The 26619-nt window shown below is 40.3% G+C and overlaps 1 long non-coding RNA gene across 1 annotated transcript; it reads left to right on the top strand.

The window, feature by feature from the left end:
* Positions 1–13: 13 nt before the first annotated feature.
* On the top strand, positions 14–7072 carry LOC123632213. The gene is made up of 3 exons (XR_006733298.1): positions 14–207; positions 1083–1249; positions 7055–7072. It is a non-coding gene; the product is annotated as an uncharacterized LOC123632213 (long non-coding RNA).
* The last annotated feature ends 19547 nt before the right edge of the window (positions 7073–26619 follow it).

Genomic DNA, 26619 nt, shown 5'->3' with positions numbered 1-26619 from the left:
CCGGACTGGCGGCTGGCTGGCGGAAGGCCTGCAGCGAGCGCCGGGAGTTACCCGCTGCGCTACGGTTCGGGCTGTCGCTGTCCTCGGAGTAGGGGATGGTGCTGTGTTATCCAGCTGGGAACTATAAACTTGAGGTCGAATGCACAGTGTGTGGGGAGAGCGGGAACGGAGGGAGGAAAGGCTGTGCGGCGCAGCGTGCAACAACTGGTTAGCAGAAAACATGGGAGCGTCCTTAGGGGTGTTGGCGGGGTTCGGCGGGGGCGGGGGCCAGTGCTCTGTTGGCGTGGTGGTTTTGATCCCGTGCAGTCACCGCGACTGTCGAGGTACTTGGCCATTCTTTAAAGTGTGTGTCCCCGAGGCGAACGCAGCCAGGCATTAAAGCTCAGCAGTTGTCCGTGACGCACACGTTGCCAAGGGTCGAATTAGAAGGCGCTTTAATTCTGCTCACGCCTTGGCTCATGTGTGAATGAATGCAGTTCTCGACCCGTTTATACAATAGCCAGAAGCATTGTCTCCCTATCTCATGAGGGAAAAGCAACGTGGCGCCCAGCCTTGGAGGGCTCCGGCTCTACCCACCTCCCACCATGTGGCTCGCCAAGCCTCGGAGTTGGCTGAGCGCGGCAGCCTCCGTGAGGCGCTGGCAACCCCGTGCTCCATTAGGTCAACTGGTGGGAATTTTTTCAGAAAAACTATTTCTAGAAACTAGATTTGTTAAATGTAATTTGAAACTATTTGATATGTTTTTCTTTGAATTTTCTTAAACTGATGAACTATTAAAAGGGGTTCCCCACACCCCCTAAATTTACAGTGCCATTAAGAGGGGTTTACGTGGACATTAATATAACAGGGATTCCAGAGCTATCACTAGTGGTAATTTAAAGAACCATCCATCTAATATTTCATTAATCAATGTAAAGTATAAAATAGTTGTCAAGTTGCGGTCAGTTTAACCTGAGGTGGTAAAATTATGGCAACAAAAGTTACGATTTTTTACTTGGAAATGTGGGAGAACAAAATACCCCAACCTGACATAAAAATTACCACTGTCACAAGACAGAAAGACTTTTCCCTATCATCTTTAGAGAAAAACTTTCCTCAAAGTGAAATAAAATAATGTCAGCATGAAAAATCTACTGAAAAAGACATGGTTTGAGTTTGCACTCTAGATACCCTGCAGGGTAATACTTGTCTTACAAGAACTGAATTCACATGTCTCCATGAAACCTGTTGAAAGAAGCTATGTTGTGAGGTAGGTACACATATTACTCTTGCCATGTTTTTAAAAGCATCCAACTCAAACTGGGGATTGGGACAAAAGATAATAAATGTTGCTTATTTTATTATAATGATAATTAAAGAGAATGTGGTTATTATAGTTGGAATAAAGATAAAAGAAGTATTTCTGTTTTACAAGCTATTCAGTTATTTGATGGTTGCTTATTGAAATGAAGACTCTGCCTACTAAACCACTTCAAACACTAATTGTGGTATAAACATAATTTGGCTTATAATTGCTTATAATTAGTTGCTTCTCAATTACTATTATGTTTTTCCCTAATGCAATTTTAAGTTAATATAAAAGTGCCAAGAATCTTGGCAAAGTAAATCCTTGTTAATTTGATATAGGATAATTTAAATAGTGTCTACCAACTGGATTGGTCCTTTATAAAATGTATCATTTTTCTTAACCATCATTATCATCTTTTTTTTTTTTTTTTTTTTTTTTGAGACAGAGTCTCACTTTGTTTCCCGGGCTAGAGTGAGTGCCGTGGCATCAGCCTAGCTCACAGCAACCTCAGACTCCTGGGCTTAAGCGATCCTACTGCCTCAGCCTCCCGAGTAGCTGGGACTACAGGCATGAGCCACCATGCCCGGCTAATTTTTTTGTATATATATTTTTAGTTGGCCAGATAATTTCTTTCTATTTTTGGTAGAGACGGGGTCTCACTCTTGCTCAGGCTGGTCTCGAGCTCCTGACCTCGAGCGATCCACCCGCCTCGGCCTCCCAGAGCTAGGATTACAGGCATGAGCCACCGCGCCCGGCCCATCATTATCATCTTGAAACTCAAAATCCTTTGTACTAATTACTAAGTTGGTCAGTTAATCTTTGCTTAAATATTTCAGTGAACTCAGTTTGTCCAAAACATATTTATTATCATTCCTAAACTAGTTTGCTTTCTTATCAGCCTTATTTCTATCAGAGTGACCACGTTTCTTTCTTTCTTTTTTTTTTTTTTGAGACAGAATCTCACTCTGTTGCCCGGGCTAGAGTGAGTGCCATGGCATCAGCCTAGCTCACAGCAACCTCAGACTCCTGGGCTTAAGCGATCCTACTGCCTCAGCCTCCCCAGTGGCTGAGACTACAGGCATGTGCCACCATGCCCGGCTAATTTTTCCTATATATATTTTTAGTTGGCCAGATAATTTCTTTCTATTTTTAGTAGAGACGGGGTTTCGCTCAGGCTGGTCTCGAACTCCTGACCTCGAGCGATCCACCCGCCTCGGCCTCCCAGAGTGCTAGAATTACAGGAGTGAGCCACCGCGCCCAGCCCACGTTTCTTAAAAATGCTTATTGGGGCCGGGCGCGGTGGCTCACTCCTGTAATCCTAGCACTCTGGGAGGCCGAGGCGGGTGGATCGCTCGAGGTCAGGAGCTCGAGACCAGCCTGAGCAAGAGTGAGACCCCATCTCTACTAAAAAAAAATAGAAAGAAATTATCTGGCCAACTAAAAATCTATATAGAAAAAATTAGCTGGGCATGGTGGCGCATGCCTGTAGTCCCAGCTACTCGGGAGGCTGAGGCAGTAGGATCCCTTAAGCCGAGGAGTCTGAGGTTGCTGTGAGCTAGGCTGACGCCACGGCACTCATTCTAGCCTGGGCAACAAAGTGAGACTCTGTCTCAAAAAAAAATGCTTATTGGATAAAGTACTTTGCACATAAAAGGCTGCTTGAAAGGCTTAAAGGACCCATCCCCTAGGAATTCTTAAGGCATCTTAAAGATATCCCCCCCTTATTCTCTTTAGTAACCATTTCTATTAGGATCTCTTGCAAATTTAAAAAAATCCTTACTTGACTTCAGCTATCACCTAATTCTTTTGCTTCCCTTAACAGCAAAACTCCCTAAAAAATATAAAGACATGTCCATACTTGTGGCCTCTACCTCCTCATCTCTGCTTCAAATCCTCCAAATGGGTATTTTATCCCTAACACTTGAAATGGTGCTTCTCAAGGCCCACTTCTTGCCAAAGCCAGTGGTTCAGTCTTTCAATAGATTGTGGTATCATTAGCTGTACCTTCCTTCTTGAAACAATTCCCCAAGTTTTTGTGTCATCTCTCTTTTTTGGTTTTCCTTCTACATCGGGATTTTCTTCCCAATGCTGCAGTGCTCTTGGCTTCTCTGCCCTATTTCCTAGTGACCTACCTCATCCAGTGCATGACTTTATGACCCATTCATATACTCATGGCTTTCAAATTTATATCTCCAGCCCAAACATCTCCCTTGATTTCCAGACCTTTAGGACACTTGCCTGCCTGACTCCTTGAATGCCTAATAAGTATATAGAAACTAGCATGACTAAAAGAGAGCTGTTCCTTTTCACTGCAAAATCTGCCCTGTCTCCACAAAAACAAAAACAAACAAAAACCCAGCAGTCCTCAACTTAAGCCCCCTGGCTGACCTCTCTGCCTCCACTCTTGCCTCATTATGGTCTACCCTTCATACAATAATCACCTCATGAAATAGTAGTTCCTCAAATCCCAAGTCATCCCTTTTTTTTTTTTTTTTTTTTGAAACAAGGTCTTGCCCTGTTGCCCAGACTAGAGTGCAGTGTCGTCATCATAGTTCACTGCAACCTCCAATTCTTCGGCTTAAGAGATCCTCCTGCCTCAGCCTACTAGTGCCAGCACGCTAGGCTAATTTTTCTATTTTTTGTAGTGTCAAGGTCTTGAACTCCTGGCCTTAAGTGATCATCCTGTCTTGGCTTCCCAAGGTGAAGGATTATAGGCATGAACCACCACATCCTGCCCAAAGTCATCCTTGTTTCCATTATATCCTGCATTCTCCTACATCCAGTCCATCATTAGCCTTGTTGATCTTCTAAAGCATTTCAAGAATTTGTCCTCTTCTATCTCTACTTCTACCACCCTAGTTCAGAGCACTAAAATTAGTTCCCTTGAACTATTGCAGTAGCTTTCTAACTGTAGTAGGTCTCTTTGTCTTCACTTTGCCACCTCACTTCATTTACCATGGTGCAGCCAGAGAAATTTTTTAAAAACATAAGCCCATGGCCGGGCACAGTGGCTCACGCCTGTAATCCTAGCACTCTGGGAGGCCCAGGCGGGAGGACCGCTCGAGGTCAGGAGTTCGAGACCAGCCTGAGCAAGAGCGAGACCTCGTGTCTACTAAAAATAGAAAGAAATTATTTGGACAGCTAAATATATATATTATATATAAAATTAGCCAGGCATGGTGGCGCATGCCTGTAGTCCTAGCTACTCAGGAGGCTGAGGCAGGAGGATCGCTTAAGCCCAGGAGTTTGAGGTTGCTGTGAGCTAGGCTGATGCCACAGCACTCACACTAGCCCGGGCAAGAGAGCGAGACTCTGTCTCAAAAAAAAAAAAAAAAAAAGAATCAACATCATACTTCATGTATGTTATATCTATACTTACATAGACACACATTTAAGAATAATAAAGGCTTCACTGTTGTAAAATGTTCCTTCGCCACCATGTTCAACCATTTGAAATATCCCCCTAATTTTTGAGTATCTCTGGTGTCCTAAGAGAAGCAAGAAAATTGAAACTGGACAATAGGAAACGATACTTCATTAGGCCAAAAGCTATTGCATTTACACTGAGAGGAGGAATTTGACAAGTTAATTATTTTGTCTTTTCTCTTATCTGTTTCTGCTGTTCAAAGTCCTCCCCACATTCCAAAGCAAGGTCTTTCTTCTACTTTAACAGCAGCATAAACATTTATGGCACTTGCATTCAGTTGCCTTTTGTTTTGTAGACATAGAGCAAGGGATGTGAAGTGTTTCCCTGGGGGTTAATTGGTGTTATTTCCAGGAGTGGATGTTTCAGTTTGTAAGTCACACTATGCCAGCAGTGTGTACTGGATTCCTACTGACAAAGGTGCCCATGTGTTATTTTTAAAATACATTTTTGGCCAGGTGCAGTGGCTCACACCTGTAATCCTAGAACTTTGGGAGGCCAAGGTGAGAGGGTTGCTTGAGGACAGGAGTTTCAGACCAGCCTAAGCAACATAGTGAGACCCCCATCTCTACAAAAAATAGAAAACTTAGCTGGGTGTTGTGGCACATGCCTGTAGTGTCAGCTGCTCCAGAGGCTGAGGGAGGAGGATCGCTTGAGCCCACGAGTTTGAGGTTACAGTGAGCTATGATGATGCCACTGCATTCTACTGGCCTGGGCCACAGAACAAGACGCTGTCTCAGGGGCAAAAAAAAAACCAACCAAAAAAACAATCAGACAAAAACAGAATAGTATAAATAAGGAACATTTAAAGAACAAAAAAAGAATGCTAGGAAATTTAAGACAGGATAGCTGAGTTTTTTTTTTTTTTAAGTGGGAGATATATTTGAAGAAATCTCCAAGAAAGAAGGACAAATCCAAGATGAAAAATAGGATAGAAATGATAGGAAAATTAGTCAATCAAAGAGTCCCCATATCCAAATAATCAGAGTTCTAGCCCAGTGTGGTGGCTTCTGCCTGTATTCCCAGCTACTTGGAAGGCTGAGGTGGGAGTCTATGGTGAGCTATGATTGTGTCATTGCACTCCAGCAGAGGCAACAGAGTGAGACCTCATCTCTAATAAATAAATAAATAAATAGTTTTAGAAAGAAAGGAGGTAATGGCCAGGCACAGTGGCTCACGCCTGTAATCCTAGCCCTCGGGGAGGCCGAGGCGGGTGGATCGCTCGAGGTCAGGAGTTCGAGACCAGCCTGAGCAAGAGTGAGACCCCCGTCTCTACTAAAAATAGAAAGAAATTATCTGGCCAGCTAAAAATATATATAGAAAAAATTAGCCGGGCATGGTGGCGCATGCCTGTAGTCCCAGATACTCGGGAGGCTGAGGCAGTAGGATGGTTTAAGCCCAGGAGTTTGAGGTTGCTGTGAGCTAGGCTGATGCCATGACACTCACTCTAGCCCGGGCCAACAGAGTGAGACTCTGTCTCAAAAAAAAAAAAAAAAAAAAAGGAAAGAAAGGAGGTAATTATCAAAGAAAATATAATAAAAAATATTAGAACAGAAGGACATGAATTTCTACAATGAAAGGGCTCACCTAGTTTCCCTGGAAATGAATGAGAAAAAAAGACCCAGACTAAAGCACATAATTGTGAAATTTCAGAACACTTTGGATAAAGATTTTAAAAGCTTCGATAGAGAAATAATAGGTCACAATCAAATGATAAAGAGTCAGAATGCACTGAACTTCTCAACAGCAACACTGAAGCTTAAAGATAATGAAGCTTCAAAATTTTCAGGAAAAATTATTTTTAACTGAGAGTCTAGACCCAGAGTCAGGTAGTATCTAGGCTTCTTGATAAGCACTGTGTTAAGCTGTATATATATAATGTTTTATGCAAAGTGTTTGTAAAAGCAAGTTGTCACTACAACTTATTATAACCTATTAACAATCAATAAAAGCAAATTATCACTACAAACTTTAAAAATCAGCAGTAAGCTGGATGCCATGGCATATGCCTGTAGTCCCATGTACTTAGGAGGCTGAAACAGGAGGATCACATGAGCCCAGGAGTTGGAGGCTGCAGCAAGCTATGATTATGGCACTGCACTCCAGCCTGGGCGATAGAGTGAGACTCTGTCTCTTAAAAAAAAAAAGCCAATAAAATGTGATTATTCTGTTTTTTAAATCACACATAGAATGGTATTAGGATTAGGGCAATAGAACCAAGTATTAAAAGACTGTTTAAACTTCTGTTCATGGATCATTCTGTACTCTTTTTGTTTGAGAAAGATAATACCTGGAAGAATTGGAGCACTAAACTATCACTATCAATATGTTATCTCTCTTAGGATATTTTTATGTGGAGCTGAAGAACAAAAGCTGTTGTAGCATCTGGAAACAGGTTTCATTTGGTCACTCAAAGCTCCCACTCACTTTGGAAGCTAGAGAGGCAGTTGGGGACCAAGAACTCTTACCACCCACCCCAATTTTTAATATAATAGACCAAGCTATACCTGCCACACACCAAAATCCCGCCTGGTTTTGGAATAAGGAGAACAAACAACTTGATCCTTCTTCCCTCCAGAGCCTGAACTCCCAGCTTGAGAGACGGACACTGAGAAAATCCAGCTCAGGAAGTCCAACTTCAACCTGTCTGGTATCTAGGAACTTGAGATACTAATTGTTTTGTCCCTACCCACATCCTCTTTCAGAGAATCTGCCATCTATTAATTTATAATTGTGTCAAACTATAATTTGTGAGTCAATTCTATAAAAAAGCTATTAAAATTTATTCCTTTTTTTGTTGTTGCAGTACACTTTTATAAAAAAGGCTATTAAATCTTGGTTGCAGTTCCTGACCATCAGTTTTTTTGTCGATTTAATACATAGTTTTGGGCCGGGTGCGGTGGCTCATGCCTGTAATCCTAGCACTCTGGGAGGCCGAGGCAGGTGGACTGTTTGAGCTCAAGAGTTTGAGACCAGCCTGAGCAAGAGTGAGACCCCCATCTCTACTAAAAGAATAGAAAGAAATTAGCTGGACAACTAAAAATATATAGAAAAATTTAGCTGGTCGTAGTGGCGCATGCCTGTAGTCCCAGCTACTCGGGAGGCTGAGGCAGGAGGATCACTTGAGCCCAGGAGTTTGAGGTTGCTGTGAGCTGGGCTGATGCCACGGCACTCTAGCCCAGGCAACATACTGAGACTCTGTCTCAACAAAAAAAACAAAAACATAGTTTTAAGTATATATGAAAATTCTCAGAAATTTTTCATTTATTTCCCTGATCAGCGTTCTTAAAAAGCTGAAGAAAATGGATTTCTGCAAAAAACAAATCAAATTTTATTAACATATCAACCTAGATATAGAGCTTATCTGGTAGAGTGGCCAGACTCTAAAACAGTAATGGGGATTTTGTAATGAGGAGAATTATTGTTTAAGATTATAACTTTAATACACTTAGTAAATTAAAGTCTAAAAACAAGATAAAACTCTCCTTTTTACATTGAGATAACTAATGTAACTGACAGTGGCTTTGCTAGATGACAGTGCTCTTGGTTCCTCACTGCCAGACATGGAAACAGCCCTCCACATCACAATCAAGATAGTTCCTTTACATTATTTTCTTGTTTTCTAAAGAAGTAACATTACATTTTTTGTGGAAATGGAGTTTTATTCTTGATCTTTTGTTGAAACTTTAACAAACCATATGGTGTTGGGATTTTTGTTTGAGAAAGTTTCTATTGAGAAATTATCAAAAGAGGGAACTTTAAGCCATGCAGAGAACCTACCCAGGTAGGTATTCATAAATATACCTAACCTTCTCATTTTATATATATCTAGCCTAGCATTATTTATTCAAAATCTACAACTGTAATTTTAAACTTAGCAAAATGTTGTATCTACTGTGTATTTAGCACTATGTGATACAAAAGCATGAGATCAAGACTCTTCAAAGGACTATACATAAAATCCACAAAAATAGAAATTTATACATTTCGATATAAACTCAACTAACAAATTTTATTCTATAGAATGTAAGAATTATGAAAATTTAAAGAAGAAGAGATCAATACCGTTATCAGAGATAAAGTAGATTTTTTTTTATGGGGACACATCAGGTAATTATGGGTACTTTGGTATCTGGTCATATTAATATCACAGCATATATGCTTTTAAAGTAGCTTTTTAAAAAAATTAGCTTTCAATTCAATTCTGAATAATAAAACGCATCCATTTATTTATGTAAGTCATACTGTTTAGAATTATTAAATACTCATGAAAGAAGACCAAAAACGAAAATCAGCTTTATTTTGGATGAAAGGAAATAAATTACTTCTGTCTTAGGTAATTAAAAAGTAGAATATTTTATGAGTTTAATTAGTATGCCTAATTCTTATCTACTCTGTAACAGTGAAGTCACAACATTGTTACTTAGTTCACACCCAGCGGGAAATATGAAAACTTTTCCATTCACTTTGATATTTCCACAACCTATGGCATATTTAACATTACTTTCACTTAGCCTTAAAAAGAATATAAGCTTTTCTCTTTTTTTTAGGAATTTGGGTCTTACTATTTTGTCCAGGCCAGAGTACATTGGTATGATCATAGCCTACTACAGCCTTGAACTCCCTGGCTCAAGCAATCCTCCTGCCTCAGCCTCCTAAATAGGTGGGACTACAGGATCGTACCACCACACCTGGCTGATTTTTTTTTTTTTAATTTTTAAGAGACAGGGTCTTGTTATATTGCCCAGGTTGGTCTCTAACTCCTGCCTCAAACTATCCTCCCACCTCAGCCTCCCAAAATGCTAGAATTATAGGCATGAGTCACCATGCCTGGCCCCAAGAATATAAGCTTTTCTTAAGAAAAACAATATTTTAGTTAGCCAGTCATGCTGGCACGTGCCTGTAGTCCTAGCTACTCAGGAGGCTGAGGCAGGAGGATCACCTGAGCCTAGGAATTTGAGGTTATAATAATCTATGATCAGGACACTGCACTCCAGCCTTGGTGACAGAGCAAGACCCTGTCTCTAAAAAAAAAAAAAAAGACAAAACCAAAAAACCCCACACTATTTTAGGAGGTAATTACTTCAATTTGTATAATTATTACTTTAATTATTTAGCTAATTGATATTTTAAAGCTTATTTTTTTTAAAGAAAGCAATTATGTGAACAAGGTGTAGCAGTAATTTTAGCTTTGCTTAGCTTTGCCCAAGTAGACTGGTATTAATGTATTGACTTCGTCCACTTGGAATTATAAATCGCTCAAGGAGTGATTCCTTTCCCCATTATATTCATTTATTTTCCTTTTCATGCACCTTGCTGACCTACATAAAAGTTAGCTGTAACTCATTTAAATTCAGGTCTACAGAGTGAAGCGCTGTATTGCTTCACAGGGCTGTAACCTGAAGTGTGAGCAGGGGAGCGTCAGCATTTTCCAAAGGCAAGTCTTTAGCAACTAAGGTGTGGCATCACCAGTACTGAAGAGCACGATTCCAGTTAAACATGTTTCTGCTCTGCATCTTCCATTGTGCAGTACATGCTCTAATTTATAAGTCCTAATCCTTAAAAGTAGGGAAGACAAGCCCACCTGTAAAATGGGGAGTGTTAAAAAAAAAAGCAAGGAAGAAAAACAAAAAACACCGTCCAAAATCAAAAGTCATCTACAGCCTCTGAAAATTCCTGCACATAAAGTATCAGTCACTGGATTTTCCTTCACCCCTGCCAAGTTCCACAGCCTCAGAGTAGGCTTCCCAACAGGAGCTGAGAGAGCAGAGCGGGGCAGGGAAACGTTGCTGAGTGACATGGGGTACAGGTGTGCAGTGGGCCTAGCACAGGAACCTTGACGTTGAGCCTTGTGCTTCCTCAGTCATTCCACAACGTAATGGAAGAGCTGCAATATGATGGAGATAATGCAGGATTGTGGACACCACAGGGGATACAGAGTAGCAAAATAGAGAATTTCTAACCTCAAGTGTTAGTTCCAAAAGGTCAGGTAGTTTAAGAATGATACGGTTACTTATATCTCTGAGTTTTCCTTGTTAGTCTCCCCTCTGCCCCAGAATATTCTTAGGTTTAGGTATGATCTTTATTTATTCATGAATTAATTAGTTAATTTATGACTAATTAGTTAACTAATGAATTTAAACATTTATTCATTCAACAAATATTCATTGAGTACCTATATGGCACTGTGTTAGGTACTACTTGTTAAAATTGAGACTCTTATGTTGATATTGTGAGGTTTCCATAAAAAGTTTGTTATAAAAATGAAAATGTATAGAGCTCAAAACCAGCAATTCTTTGAATTATTTATTATTGTTTAATTTTATTTTTAAGATGGAAGCTAGAGAATGAGCCTTTCTTTGATATGACTATGGGTTCCAAAACAGATATTTTCCAGTTGCTGAAGGAGGTAGCAAGGAAGTCTAAACATAAATAGCTACATAACATGTATTGAAAATTCATGGTGGGTGTGGTGGCTCATGCCCTTAATCACAGTGCTTTGGGAAGCTGGGGCATGAGGATTGCTTGTGCCCAGGAGTTCCAGACCTGCCTGGGCAACATGGTAAGACCCTGTCTCTACAAAAAATTTTTAAAAATTAGTTGGGCATGGTGGTTTGAGTCTGTAGTCCCAGCTACTCAGGAGGCTGATTCTGGAGAATTGATTGAGCCTAGAAGTTCCAGGCTGCAGTGAACTATGATCAGGACACTACACTCCAGTTTGGGCAATGGAGCAAGACCCTGTCTCAAAAAAACAAAAAAAAGAAAGTAAAATTCATTATGTTGCTGGAGTTTCCTTTCAAACCAAAGCTCTCGATTTGACTTTAAATAATTCAATTTATACACTTTTTTTTTTTTTTTTTTGAGACAGAGTCTCTTGCTGTCACCCTGGGTAGATAGAGTGCAGTGGTATCATAGCTCACAGCAACCTCAAACTCCTGGGCTCAAGCGATCCTCCTGCCTCAGCCTCCTGAGTAGCTGGGAGTACAGGTGTGTGATACCACACCCAGATAAGTTTTTCTATTTTTAGTAGAGACGGGGTCTCACTCTTACTCAGGCTGGTCCTGAACTCCTGAGCTCAAGCGATCAGCCTCCCCAGAGTGCTAGGATTACAGGCATGAGCCACTGCCCCCAACCAGCAATCAGTTCTGAAGGGGACACCGGCTTGGTGTCCTCCAAGTCAATTCTGACACTTTGTACCATTAGATAGCATCAGATCCCACAGGTTGAGGGCTCAGTCCTCAAGACTTTCCCCTCTTCAGATACCAGCTGAAAGTCTAGGCCTCTGAAACTTCTGACTGACCAGCTTCAAGTTGGGTTTCCAGGACCCACTTTATGGGTTTGATTAATTTGCTAGACTGGCTCACAGAACTCCAAGAAACACTTAACTTACTGACTTATTATAAATCGGTAAGATGCATAGGGCAAGGTATCAGGGAAGGTGCCTGGAGCTTCCACGTCTTCCCTGGGTACACCACCCTCCAGAACCTGTGTTCAGCTATCCAGAAGCTCCCCAGACTCTGTCCTCTTGGGCCTTTTATGGAGATTTCACTGGATAAGCATTACTGACCACCATGTAGAAATGTGACTGGACAAAAAGGGTATAATCTAGCAATAAGAGACTGAGTGGGGAAAGCCAGCAAGGCCTGTCTGTTCAGATTCTTCCTGGCCTGTCTGTGCAGCATTCCTTCCTCCAGGGTATTGGGCAGGACCCCTTGGGAATTGAGGGTCTTGTGACCTACAATCAGGCAAGGTAGGTCAGATAATTTCTTTCTGGCCATCTCCAAGACAGAAAGGGGTTGGGGGAGATTCCTGCCTTGGGGAGAGAAAGAAGCAGGTGAAAGGAGGGCAGGAGAAGGTCAGAGAGAGTGTTTTCTGAGGCCTGATTCTGAGGCCCAAAGCGTCCCAACATTGTAATAAGAGCTATGGCCACATTGACTGAGTAGTTATTGAAAAAAAAGAAAGAAAAGAAAAAGAAAAAAACAGCTATGGGAGTTATGAGCCAGGAAAAAAAATGTGTGTGTGTGTGTTTGTATATATAAATAAATTTTTGGGGGGGGCGCTGGTGAAGTGAAGCAGTAGGAGTGGAGAAGGAACAAAGAAATCTGTGTTTCCTTCCTTCCTGTGATCAATTCCTTGTAAACAATAAACAACACAGCACTGGGACCAGCCAAGAGGCAGGAATACATATATCATAAATCACACTTCCTCTATTTACCTTCCACCATGGGATGATGGAGCAAGAAGGCCCTCACCAGATGCCAGCCCCTCAATCTTCTTGTCTTAGCCTCAAGAATGTGAGCCAATACATTTCTAAATTACCCAGTCTGTGGTACTCTGTTATAGTGCCACAAAATGAATTCAGATAGAAATTTCACACCAGGAGTGAGGTGTAGCGGTAATAAATACCTGAAAATGTGGAAGCAGCTTTGGCACTGGGTAATGTGTAGAAGCTGGAAGAACTGAGGAGCAGGCTAGAAAAGGCCTAGATTATCATAAACAGAGCGTTAAGGGCAATGTTAGTGTGGACTCAGAGAACTATAGGGAAAGTCTGAAACTTCTTAGAGAGTACTTATGTGGTTGTGGTCAGAGCGTTGGTAGAAATGTGTATGGTAAAGGCAATGCTGATGAGGTCTCAGATGGAAATTGTTACCTAACCAAAATGGGGTCCGCTCACCGGGTGAGCTCAGCCAAGCCAAACACTGAAGCCCAGAGTTGCAGTGGCAGAAAAGAGCTTTATGGGAGGGTGCCACGCCAGGAGAATGAGCAGCAAATACTTAACACTCAGATTCCTAGATATCTTACAAGTCAGAGTTTTTAAAGTCAGGGGTACATTTCAAACAGGCCTCGATCAAAAAGGTGGGAATTCCTGATGTGGGGGAGGCATTGATTCAGAGATTTTTGGAATGTTAGGATGGGTGTGACAGGCCCCTCAGGGGGAAGTTTAGAACAAAGGATGGTGATCAGAGTTCAATCCTCAGTACCCCCCTTATCTGCATATTCCATCAGGTGGGGGTTTCTGCAAAGGAACTCCAGAACAGAAGTTAAGATGCCATCTTTTAGTTTCCATAGGGAACCAAAACACCTCCTGGCTAGTTTGCTTGCAGGGCCATTGTTCTCATCAGGCTGCCCATTCACTTTTCAAGGCCAGTAAGATGCCTGGAACTTCCCCGGAAGGAATTCAAGATTTTCCTTTTTCCCTTGTGTGGCATCCCCCCCTACCCTAAGGCCTCTCAGCGGGATACCTGCTTGGTTTCAAAATGAAAAGGGTATTGGGCCGGGCTTGGTGGCTCACACCTGTAATCCTAGCACTCAGGGAGGCTGAGGCGGGAGGATCGCTTGAGGTCAGGAGTTGAAGACCAGCCTCAGCAAGAGTGAGACTCAGTCTGTGCCAAACATAGAAAAATTAGCCAGGCATGGAGGCTGAGGCAGGAAGATCGCTTGAGCCCAGGAGTTTGAGGTTTCTGTGAGCTAGGCTGATGCCACGGCACTCTAGTCTGGGCAACGAGTGAGACTTTGTCTCAAAAAAAAAAAAAAAAAAAAAAAGCCTGAAAAACAAAATGAAGAGGTTATTGGAAACTGGACTAAAGGCCATGCTTGCTACAAAGTGGAAAAGAAGTTACCTGAATCATGTTCACTTCTACAGGCTTTATGGAATGCTGAATTTAAGAGCAATGAATTAGGACAGCTGGTGGAACAAATTTCTTTCTTTTTTCTCTGGTTTCACCACACTTTCTCCAAAGGTGGAAGAAATTTCTAAGTAAAATATTGAGGGAGAGGCATTGCTTCTTTTAACTGTACACAGTAAAATGTGAGAAGACAGAAATGGTTTAAAGATGGAATTTATAATTAAAAGAAAATGAGAATTGGGTGACTTGAAGGATTCTCAGCTTGGTTGTATGGCAGAGAATGAAAGAGCAGGCCTGGTGTGGTGGCTCACGCCTGTAATCCTAGCACTCTGGGAGGCTGAGGCGGGAGGATCGCTCGAGGTCAGGAGTTTGAGACCAGCCTGAGCAAGAGCAAGACCTCATCTCTACTAAAAATAGAAAAAATTAGCTAGGTGTGGTAGCGTGCGCCTGTAGTCCCAGTTCCTCTGGAGGCTGAGGCAGGAGGATCCCTTGAGCCAGGAGTTTGAGGTCACCATGAGCTAGGCTGACGCCACGGCACTCTAGCCTGGGCAACAGAGTGAGACTCTGTCTCAAAAAAAAAATTTTATCAAGGTCTTCCTGGGGGACAATGTCTAGAGGCATTCAGAACGGTCCAGTATTTGACATAGTCATAGGCTTTCTTTCAGTACAGACTAACAAAACTAGGCTGTCTTGAACCCCTAGTAATAGAATTGTTTACCTTTATACCAAGAAGGTTGAGAAAGCACCAGAATCCACATGTGGCATGTTTCTAGGCCAACTTTGAGGGGTTCATGCTGTGAGGCCTAAAGTTCTTATGAGGTTGTCTAAAATTAAAAACCATGTCAGCAGGGATTATGGTGGCTCCATGTGTGCTAAATGTATCCATGATAGCATTAAGTGTGCTTTCCTTATCAAGGAGCAGAAAGTCCTTGTGAGTGCACAAAGCACAGAGTCAGAAAGCTAAATACAAAAAGGAGACTTTTGAATAATAGAAAAAAATCAAAAGACTAAAAAGAATTTATGGAATTCTTCTAGCATACTGAGAGAAAAATGAACAAAATCCACTATTCTTTATACTCTTTGGTAATTTTTTAAAAATTTACAAAAAGTATGCATTTATATTTGCATATACATTTTTAAAAAGATTTGGATGACACAAGCCAGATGGTTAACAGTGGTTACTACTTCTGTGGAATAAGATTGGGGCTATTCAGTCTGGATTTACATTTTTTATATTATAGACCCTTCTATTGGTTAAATGATTTTACAATGATCATATATGATTTCTGTGTTTCAAAAATGACTTCTAGGAGGCCAAGGCAGGAGGATCACTTGAGGCCAGGACTTCAAGACCAGCCTGAACAAGACCCCTGTCTACCAAAAATAGAAAAATTTAGCTGGGTGTGGTGGCATGCCTGCAGTCCCTGCTACTCAGGAGACGGAGGCAGGAGGATTGCTTGAGGCCAGGAGTTTGAGGTTGCTGTGAGTTATGATGACACCACTGCACTCTACCTGGGGCTACAGAATGAGACTCTGTTCCAAACAAACAAACAAACAAAAAGACTTCTGAATACCTAAAAAATGAATCACAAATAGACTAAAACCAAGATGTCTTCTTTCCAAACAATCACCACCACTCAGTCTAGGTTTCTGTCAACTAATCAAGCAAACTCTTAGAGCAGGAGACAGGAACCTTTGGTCTTAAGGCCACATGTGGTTTTCTAGGTCCTTAAGTATGGCCTTTTGACTGAATCCAAATTTTACAGAACAAATCCTTTTATTTTTATTAACATATTTTTGTTCATCTTTTACATTTTTATTTTATATTTGAAATGAATATATTTAAAATACCAAAGAATAAAATAAGTTTCAACCAAATAATCCTCCCTTATTGACTGGCACAATTAGAACATTAGTAAGCCCTAAGGGCTAAATTGACCGCTGCTATACTCATGATTTAGTTCTAACTTCCCCTGCCTGACTGGCTCCACTACCCCTCAGGGCTGATTGGTGAGAGTACATGGGATCCATTACACCAGTCTGTTATCAGCTTTTGACAATGGTGGACTGAGTTTCTGTTTGAAGGGAATTGGTGAATACTTGCATAGCTGGACAATATTTTTTTTTTGAGACAGAGTCTCACTCTGTTGCCCAGGCTAGAGTGTTGTGGTGTTAGCCTAGCTCACAGCAACCTCAAACTCCTGGGCTCAGGTGATCCTTCTGCCTCTGCCCGAGTAGCTGGGACTACAGGCATGCGCCACCATGCCCGGCTAAATTTTTCTGTATATTTTTAGTTGTCCAGCTAATTTCTTTCTATTGTTTTAGTAGAGACAGGGTCTCGCTCTTGCTCAGGCTCATCTTGAATTCCTGAGCTCAAATGATCCTCCCGCCTTGGCCTCCCAGAATGTTAGAGTTACAGGTGTGAGCCACTTCACCCGGCCGACAGTATATTTTACTTTGTCTGCTTAACAGCCCATCATGTCAAAGGAAACAAAGAGAATGCTGAAAGGAGAAAACATTTTTTTAAGGAGGAATTGCAATGTTATCTCTTTTTTTTGCTAAAGATGAGATGATTTGCTTGCTTTGTGATACTGCAATACCAACATTAAAGAAATTCAATGCTCATCAGCATTATAACACCCATAAGGACCACAAATGTTTTAAATTAGAGGGAGAGGCGTGAAAGGTTGTATAGCAGAAATTAAAAGATGAAAAGCAAAAGCAAAGACGATTCTTTCATGCAGCAATAAGACTTGGAAATAATGCCACTGAAGCAACTTATAAAGTAGCTTATATACTCAGGAAAAAAGGGAAGCTATTTAGTGATGTAGAAATTGTGAAAGAATGCACTGGCAAAGCTGTAGGATGCTTAGACCCCAATAACATTTCAAAGTACAAACATTTGCCTCTTTCAAGGAGAACCATAACACATGAGCAGCATGAATTAGCCTTCAACAGCTACAATACTTCAAAAGGAAAATATATATCATTCAACTGTTTTGGCTGAATCAGCTGATACTACTGACTCAGCACACGTTTTATATTTCCTTTGGGTCATAACAGAAGATTTTCTTTGCTAGGAAGAAGTACTTGCTTTGGGCACTCTTGGGAATAGAACACAGGGAACAGATATCTTCAACAACTTTCAAGATAAATGTCAATGTTGTGACATTGGACTGAGTTTGGTAAAGTCAGTGAGTGTATGTGTAGACACTGTACCTTCCATGACAGGAAAACATGAAGGGTTTATTGCACAGATTAAAAAAAGTATTAACAGATCCAGATGCTCTCATTTCTTTTCATTGTATTTTGTATCAGCAAAATCTCTGTGCTAAAGCTACTATTTTAAGTGACACTTTGCAACAAGTTATAAGTATTGTTAACTATATTCATGCAAATGCAGCACCGGTATGGGTATGGTATTGACATGGTCAGTTTTGTAACATGCTAAAGTTGAACAATGAGGTATTCAGTGTGCCATATCATTCTAAAGTGTTGGCTATCACAGGGACAGGTGTTAGCCAAAATTTTATCTCTGGGAGAACAGATAGTTAAATTTTATCAAGAACAGAATCAGCAATGTGAATTATTAAAAGAAGATTTCTATAAGAATGCAGCACTTCTGTGTGATATCATGTCAAATCAAAATGACTTGGATATTTCTTTGCAAGGTAAAACTAAGTCTATATAAGATATGTGGCAAAAAATTCTAGCATTTCAGAAAAAGCTATCTTTTTTCAAAATACTTCTTCAAAAGGAAATTTTAGATGAACATTTTCCCCAGTTAGCAAAGGTCATTGATGAATAGGATGATATATGCAAATCATTTGAAGAATACACAGCTGTTATAGACCCATTAAATGGAGAACACAATGAAAGGTTCACTGACTTTGAGAATCGTGACACCACACTCAAGTTAGCATTTCAGCCTCTCCTACTTGATATCACCAAGCCACCTAAAGAACTACAGGTGGAACTGATTGAGCTCTCAATAGATGACATTTTAAAGTCATTGTCTGATGCTAAGGAAGATCCTATTGAAATATGGAAAAATGCAATAGAATACCCAAGCCTTTGGCTACATGCCCAAAAAATGCTTTCTTGCTTTTCACTCACTTATTGCTGCAAATCTATATTCTCCTACCTTACCCAAACCAAGATGCCCTTAAGGCCACAAATGACTTATAACCTGTCTAGAGGATCTACTGAAACTGCGGACCTGCATTCTGCAACCAAATATTCAAATGCTTTCCAACGAAAAGCAGACACAACAAAGTCATTAAAAGATTAGTTAACTTTAAAATTAATAAATAGTTTTCATTTTTTGAAATTATTAAGTACATAGTAGTTAGAGTTTTACAAAATAATGTATATTTTAAGTATATCTAACTGAAGTTTCTTTCTTTTTTTTTTTTGAGACATAGGCTCACTCTGTTGCCCGGGCTAGAGTGCTGTGGCGTCAGCCTAGCTCACAGCAACCTCAAACCCCGGGGCTCATGTGATCTTCCTGCCTCAGCCTCCCAAGTAGCTGGAACTATAGGTGCACGCCACCATGCCTGGCTAATTTTTTCTATTTTAGTAGAGTCGGGAATCTCACTCTTACTCAGGCTGGTCTGAAACTCTTGGCCTCAAGCCATCCTCCTGCCTCAGCCTCCCAAAATGCTAGGATTACAGGTGTGAGCCACCTTGCTCAGCCAAAATAAGATTTTAAAACTTTTTTTTTTAATTTCAGAAGATCTTTAGGCATAAACAGTCACATTTCTAAGTAAATTTATAAAATCCAATTTCAGAAATTTCTCATAAAATGTCTAAAAACATTTTGAGTTTAGGGAGTACTGACCTCAATTCTCTGGAGTCTGTGTGTCTCAGGAAAAAAATTAAAAAATATTTTGAGTTGAAAAATAAAAGCAGATCAATATCTTATGAATTCAAAAATGCCTCTGTATTTTGTAGAGCTCTTTTCACAAGGCCATGACAATAATTATTTTTTTATCCACATGCCATGTGAGTTGAAAGGTTTTATGAGTAAGTACAGTTCATTTTAGATGCATTTACTTTAAAACTCTATGAAATTTTATTAAAAAAACCAAAAAAACCTGAAAAAGAAGCAAAAAATACCAAAAATATTCTATTTGCTCATTCACTTCTTTCTTTCCTCCCTCCTTCCCTTCTCCCTTTCACTCTCCTCCTTCCTTCCTTCTTGAATGTGGTTAACAAGACTGAACCCTTAATAAGTGCCTAACCCTTGCTGGGCTTTTTGGTAATTATGAATGTACATTATGGTTGATTTATGTATTTCTTTAGCAAAAACTTCTTTTCTTTCTTTCTTTTTTAAAATATCCACAGTGTTCCTTAATTGTTTCTTTATCAGGAGAAACTATTCCTTAGCCCACATATTCATGTTTCATAGCTCAAGAACACAGATCAGTGACACACTTCTATGTGATTCAACCCAAAGAAATTCTTTATATTTCAAAATCACTTTTCACTCTGAAAGATACCAGCCTTCCTTATCTCCTCAAAATAATTTCTGTAGAAATCTGCACATGCCCTCTTTCTTCGTTTAGCCACAGCAAACTTACAGAGAGCTGCAACTCCCAGGGATACAACGAATGTTCCAACAATATGAAACTGCAGACACCTGGCCAAAAGGCCACACATCTGAGGTTTTGTCAAAGCACTGGAAGCCATGGTAGTTACTGTCCTTGATAGGTATGTCAATCTCAGCACATCCTTCCTGGCTAATGGAGAAATTAACTGCCTCCCAATTTTTTGCCTTCCTACGAGGTATTAGGCAAAGCACCAGCTACCAGGAATTCAATAGTGAATAAAGTATGCTCCTCCCTATTCCTGAAAGGAGTTATGATTCAGTGGGAGACACATACACACCGGTAAATAGTACAGTTGTCCCTCAGTATCCATGGGGGATTGATTCCAGGACTCTCAGGGATTCTCAAGTCCCAGATATAAAATGGCCTGGTATTTGCATATAACCTATACACTTCCTCCCATATACTTTAAATTATCTCGATATTACTTATAATACCTAATACAACGTGAATGCTATGTAAATAGTTGTTATATTATATTGTTCAGGGAATAATGACAAGAATAAAAGTCTGTACATGTTCAGTACAGACCAAATTATTTTTTCCTGAATATTTTCCATCCACAGTTGGTTGGATCCACAGATGCAGAATCCACAGATACTGAAGGCTAACTGCATTTACTTCCCCTTCAGGCACTCAGAATGAGACAAGAAAAGCAAACCTGAGCCCAACCTACAACCTGAAGCTAGCCACAGAGCTGAGCCAAGCTAGATCAGAAACCACAGAGGATCTGCACACCAGGAAGCATGAAAATAAATGCTGGCTGTTAAGCCACTGTGTTTTTGGCATGGTTTGTTATGTAGCATATTACAGTAAATGTCTGGCTAATGCATATTTTGGAGTTTCTTTGTTCATCATTTCTCTTTGCATCTCATGTCTACTTGTACTTTCTTTTAGCCTAAAGTTTGTCCTTTAGAATGTCCTGAGAAGGTGGGAGGGGGAGGAGGAGTTGGGTTAATTCACACCTAACAGGTACAATGCACACTATCTGGGTGATGGGCACACTTATAACATTGACTCAAACTGTACAAAAGCAATGCATGTAACCAAAATGTTTGTACCCCTGTAATATTCTGAAATTAAAAAAAAAAAAAAGAATGTCCTGAGAGTCTCTGGGCAGTAAATTCTCTGAATTTATACTTACTTGGAAAATTACTTTATTGTTCTTAAAATAAAATTTTTCAGTAAATAAGTGTAACTTGACCATTTTTTTCCTCTGAAAAGAATAAAGGTATTATTCTTCTGTCTTCTGACTTTCTGTCTTTTCATTTTATTTTTTTAGAGATGGGGTCTCCCTGTGTTGCCCAGGCTGTAGTGCAATGGTGTGATCATAGCTCACTGTAGCCTGAACTCCTGGGCTCAAGTGATACTCCTACCTCAGCCTCCCAAGTAGCTGGCACTACAGGTGTGTGCCACCCGGCTTGTCTTCTGACTTTCATTGTAGCTGTTAAGTCAACTATCAGTATAGTTATTGTCCGTTTGTAGGAAAGCTCTCTTTTCTCTGGCTGTTTTTGATATAGTAACTTTCATTTTGGTGTTCTGAAATTTCATTATAAAGTAACTAGGTATAGAGTCTTTTTATTTGATGGAAATTGGGATTCTTGAACACATGGATTAGTGTTTATAGTAGGCAGAATAAGGCACCCTCAAAGGTATCAATGTCCTAATCTCCAGAACCTGCGAATGTTAGGTGACACAGCAAAGGAGGATTAAGATTGCAGTGGGATTAGGATTGCTAATCAGATGACTTCAAAATAGGAAGATTATCCTGGATTATCTGGGCAGTCCCAATATAATCATAAAGTTCTTTAAAAGAAGAAAAGGGAGGCAGACGAGATCAGGAATGATATGATGTGAAAAAAATTTAACTTGCTGCTTCTGGCCTTGAAGATGGAGAAAGAAGGCCATGAACCAAGAAGTGTAGGTGCCTCTAGAAGCTGGGAAGGGCAAGGAAAGATAGTCTCCTGGAGAGCCTGCAGAAAGAAACACAGCCCTGCCAACATCTTGATTTCAGCCCAGTGAGACCTGTATTGTACTTCTAGCCTACAGAAAAAAGTGGTAATAATGTTGTGGGGTTTGTTTGTTTGTTTGTTTTTTGAGACAGAGTCTTGCTCTGTTGCCTGGGCTAGAGTGCCATGGCATCACCTAGCTCACAGCAACCTCAAACTCCTGGGTTCAAGCAATCCTCCTGCCTCAGCCTCCTCAGTAGCTGGGACCACAGGGGTGTACCACCACTGCTGGCTAATTTTTGTATTTTTTGTAGAGATAGGATCTGGCTCTTGCTGAGGCTGGTCTGAACTCCTGACCTCAAGCAATCCTCCTGCCTCGGCCTCCCAGAGTGCTAGGAGTACATGTGTGAGCCACCCCACCAGGCCTTTTACTCAAATTTTGTTTTTTTTTTCACCCCCTCTTTTACTCAATTTTTCAATGTTATCTTTTATTTCTTTAAAAATATTAAACAGTCTTATTTTATATTCTGTATCTAATAATTCTAGTATCTGAGGTTTTTTTGAGACAGCATCTAACTCATGGTATCTTATTTTCTTGTGTGTTTTATGACTTTTGACTAAAAGCTCATGGTTCTCATCATCTGTGGAAATTGTTTGAAATCTGGGTTGAAGAGTGTTTTCCAGAGAGGATTTTCTTTTGCTTATACCAGCTGTCTAGGGACACTACCAACCTAGGACAAACTTAAAATAAATTTTTAGCATAAGATGTTTGGGACCACATAGATATTAAGAGCTATGAAGAGTCTGAGATTTTACCCTGTCACAGTTGCATGGATATTGGCAGAAAGACATGCTACTCTTGGGTCAGACACAGTTTATTACTCAAAGCAATAGCAGTAGTCAGAGTATTGGTTTCCCAAGTCCCAATTCCCACAGGGCAACACAAAGTGGGCCAGGTGACATCTGTACATGCAGGGGGTGGTTCAGGAAAGCAACCCTGAACTTAGGGAACATGGATGTTTTGTAATGGGCAGTAAGCATACCTTTCTTTTTCTCCCCAGAGATAGTCATTACCACTATCTTCTAACACTATAAACAAATCTGGCCTCTGGTCTGGAGGGAGATGTCTTTATCTTCCAAGACTGCTGAGTACACAGCAGTCCTACACTAAAAAGATAGTGTGGAACAAAGGCAGTTAGTGTCTCTGCTCACCAGATGGGCAGAAATGTGAGACTCATGAAGAATTTCTCCCATAATAGGTAGTTTGAATCTGAGCCATGAAACTATGCTTGTATTTAAACAGATGTTTTTCATGTCCCATTTGGCATTTTAATTTTCCTTTTTCTTTCCTTCCTTCCTTCCTTCCTTCCTTCCTTCCTTCCTTCCTTCCTTCCTCCCTCCCTCCCTCCCTTCCTTCCTTCCTTCCTTCCTTCCTTCCTTCCTTCCTTCCTTTTTGTAACAGGCTTACTCTGTATCTAATCTGCCTTACTGCCAGGGTGCCTGAAATGCAGGGAGACAATCATAATTGAAGCTTGGGGTTCCATGAATCACCTAAAGGAATGAATGCTAAAGGCTGTTCAGCCTTCTGCTCTTAATCCAGAAAGCTGTCAGGTTTGGGAAAGAATATTGTTAACCAACATGTCTGGGAAATGAGGTTTTTCAGTTAACTAGGTTTTTCTCCTCCAATTACCTAAAAACTTTCCTGTTTTGGGATTCATACCATCCCACATAAGGTGGCTATACAAAGGATTCTCTACACTGTATATAGTCACTGCACATAGTGCATTCATTGACTGGTTTGGGTTGGCACCTTTATTTTTTTAATTTTTATTTTTTTCTTTTCTTCATTCGCTTTTTATGTTTTTTCTCCCCTTCTCTGTTATCTCAGGTTGGCATCTTTAGAAATGCAGCATATTTCCAATTTCATAACTTTAATATAGGAACTACTTGGATCCCTGCAGTGTTAACACTCTCTGAAAACCTGCTACTCAAAGTGTGGCCCATGACCGGCCCCAGCAGCAGCACGGGGTTGCAGTTAGAAATGGTGACTCTGTAGCCATAGAGTACACAGAGACTAGTAAAAGGAAAAAAAAAAAAAAGAGAGAGGAAAATGGGACTGCAAATTAGTGCAACCTCTGTGGAAAAGAATTTGGAGATACCTCAAAGAGCTAAAAATAGAAATACCATTCGATCCAGCAATAGCACTGTTAGGCATCTACCCAAAAGAGCAAAAGACATTCTATAATAAAGACATCTGCACTCGAATGTTTATGGCAGCACAACTCACTATTGCAAGGATGTGGAATCAGCCCAAGTGCCCGTCGATTTATGAGTGGATTATTAAAATTTGGTATATGGATACAATGGAATATTACACAATTATAAGAAATGGCAGTGACCTAGCACCTCTTATATTTTCTTGGATAGAGCTTGAGCCCATTATCCGAAGTGAGGTATCACAAGATCGGAAGAACAGGCTCCACATGTACTCGCCGTCAAATTGGCACTGACTGATCAACACTGTGGTGCTCACACAGTAGTAAAATTCTTCAGGGATTAGGGGGTTGGGGGGGGCGGTAAACTCACAACTAATGGACACGGTGAGCATTGTAGAGGGGAAGGGCATGCCTCTAATCCTCGCTTGGGTGAGGCAAAGACATAAAATGTAACCAAAATGTTTGTACTCTCATAATATCCTGAAATAAAAAAAAAAAAGAAAAAGAAAAGAAATGGAGACTCTCAGCTTGGGTGACACAGCGGGACCCTGTCTCTCCAAAAATGTAAAAAAATTAGCCAGGCATGATTATGGGTTCCTGTAGTCCCAGCTACTCAGAAGGCTGAGGTGGGAGGATCGCTTGAGCCCTGGCATTCGAGGCTGCGGTGAGCTATGATCACACCACTGCACTTCAGCCTGGATGACAGAGCAAGACCCCGTCTCTAAAAAAAAAAAAAAGAGAGAGAGAGAAATGCAGACTCTTAGGCCCCTCTCCAGCCCTACCAAATCACAATTTGCATTTTAACAAGATCCACAGGTGGTTCTTATGAACATTAATGTTTGAGAAGCACTACTCAATGCTCGAAAAAAATATTTTGAAGAAGTTTCGGTTTGTTGCGGATGACTTTAGCAGTAATAAAATTTGGAGGCATTGTAATATAACTGCGAAATCATGGTTTTAAGAATTAGAACCTGAGGTCCACTCCCAAAAACAGTGTGACCTTCAACAAGTCCCTTAACATTTCTAAATGTAGGTTTTTATTTCACAAGATTGTTAATGGAATAAAAAGACATAATGTAAAAAATGTCTATGATGGTGCCTATCACATAGTTGCACAATAAATGTTGGTTTACTTTCTTTTCCTTTCTCATGCCTTCCCTAGAGAGAATAACATAACTTTTTCTCCTATTATTCAAGTGTATAGAAAACAGTTTTTTTATAAATCTGTGAGAAATGTCATATATTAAAATGATTAACATTTGTTCATAATAGGTGAGATACAAATCTCACCTATTCACCTAAAATTCCACCTTCATGGAGACATACAAAAAAAATTTAGATTAAAACAAAAGTTAAAATTAGGCAGAGCCAAGGAGTTCAAGGCTGTAGTGAACTGTGATGGCACCACTGCACTCCAGCCTGGGTGACAGAGCATATCCTATCTCTAAAAAAATTAAAATAGGCTGGGCGCGGTGGCTCACGCCTGTAATCCTAGCCCTCTGGGAGGCCGAGGCGGGTGGATCGCTCGAGGTCAGGAGTTCGAGACCAGCCTGAGCAAGAGCGAGACCCCGTCTCTACTAAAAATAGAAAGAAATTATCTGGCCAACTAAAATATATACATATAGAAAAAAATTAGCCGGGCATGGTGGCGCATGCCTGTAGTCCCAGCTACTCGGGAGGCTGAGGCAGTAGGATCGCTTAAGCCCAGGAGTTTGAGGTTGCTGTGAACTAGGCTGACGCCAGGGCACTCACTCTAGTCCAGGCAACAGAGGGAGACTCTGTTGCAACAACAACAACAAAAAAAAGTTAAAATAATTGAAAGTTGAGTAGGAAAAGATGTTTACTATGTAACCTAACACAGTTACTACAGGTGAGTTTGAAATGTAATACTGAGCTTCCTAATCACCCAAGCTAAAAGGAAAATTCAGTAAATTACATAACGAAATTATTCCAGAAACAAATTTCTTCATACTAAGTTCCAAAAGGAACATATTGTCTATGGCCATACCACCCCAAATGCGCCCAATCTCATCCAAAAGGAACATTTTGCATGAGTCCTTGTCCAGGGAATATCAAATATTTTAATGGGATATATTTTAATGGTTTAATTGAAAGTAGTTTTTACCGTAATACAAATGTGACTTTTAAGAAGTCTCTTTTTTTTATACTATTAATAGTAGACTAAAGGCAGATGGAATATAGGCTGAAATTTTCTCCTCGAATTACTAAAAAACAGCAGAAATAGAAAGAAAATTTTTTAAGCTGCCTAGAAATGGATTATCTCTAATCCTTAGAAAACTTAATTTACATAATCAAAGGAATATGTTATGTATCAGTTATGAACATGGTAAAACTTCAGCCTGAATTATTCTAACCTGTAGAGAAAGCATATAGGCAACTGCAAGGAAACAATTTTTGCTACCTACCAAAACTCACTAGCCTATAAATAGTATCAACTTGCTCTTCCCACTAGGTTCATTCCTGGTAAAATAAATGAAAGTACATTA

This window comes from Lemur catta, chromosome 2, assembly GCF_020740605.2.
Source record: "Lemur catta isolate mLemCat1 chromosome 2, mLemCat1.pri, whole genome shotgun sequence".
Classification (NCBI taxonomy): Eukaryota; Metazoa; Chordata; class Mammalia; order Primates; family Lemuridae; genus Lemur; species Lemur catta.
This window is presented reverse-complemented; position numbering and strand designations above follow the sequence as displayed.